Source organism: Physeter macrocephalus, chromosome 21 (assembly GCF_002837175.3).
Source record: "Physeter macrocephalus isolate SW-GA chromosome 21, ASM283717v5, whole genome shotgun sequence".
Classification (NCBI taxonomy): Eukaryota; Metazoa; Chordata; class Mammalia; order Artiodactyla; family Physeteridae; genus Physeter; species Physeter macrocephalus.
This window is the reverse complement of record NC_041234.1, coordinates 88478484-88479571: the sequence shown is the minus strand read 5'-3', so window position 1 is coordinate 88479571 and position 1088 is coordinate 88478484.

Genomic DNA, 1088 nt, shown 5'->3' with positions numbered 1-1088 from the left:
AATTCAACACCCATTTATGATAAAAACTCTCCAGAAAGTGGGCACAGAGGGAACCTGCCTCAACATAATAAAGGCCATATATGACAAACCCACAGCAAACATCATTCTCAATGGTGAAAAATTGAAAGCATTTCCTCTAAGATAGGCACGAGACAAGGATGTCCACTCTCACCACTATTACTCAATATAGTTTTGGAAGTCCTAGCCATGGCAATCAGAAAAGAAAAAGAAATAAAAGGAATACAAATTGGAATGATGAAAAATCTGAAGGAGAAATTATGGAAACACTCCCATTTACCCTTACCACAAAAAGAATAAAATACCTAGGAATAGACCTACCTAGGGAGACAAAAGACCTCTCTGCAGAAAACTATAAGGCACTGATGAAAGAAATTAAAGATGATACCAACAGATGGAGAGATATACCATGCTCTTGGATTCGAAGAATCAATATTGTGAAAATGACTATACTACCCAAAGCAATCTACAGATTCAATGCAATCCCTATCAAATTACCAATGGCATTTTTTATGGAACTAGAACATATCATGTTAAAATGTGTATGGAGGCACAAAAGACTCCAAAGCAGTATATGACAAAATATAGCCAAAGCGGTCTTGAAGGAAAAAATCGGAGCTGGAGGACTCAGACTCCCTAACTTCAGACTATACTACAAAGCCAAAGTAATCAGAACAATATGGTACTGGCACAAAAACAGAAAGACAGATCAATGGAACAAGATAGAAAGCCCAGAGGTAAACCCACACACCTATGGTCAACTAATCTATGACAAAGGAGGCAAAGATATACAGTGGAGAAAAGACTGTGTCTTCAATAAGTGGTGCTGGGAAAACTGGACAGCTACATGTAAAAGAATGAAATTAGAACACTCCCTAATACCATACACAAAAATAAACTCAAAGTGTTTTCAAGACCTAAATTTAAGACCGGACACTATAAAACTCTTATAGGAAAACATAGGAAGAACACTTTCTGACATAAATCACAGCAAGATCTTTTTTGATCCACCTCCTAGAGTAATGGAAATAAAAACAAAAATAAACAAATGGGACCTAATGAAAGTTAAA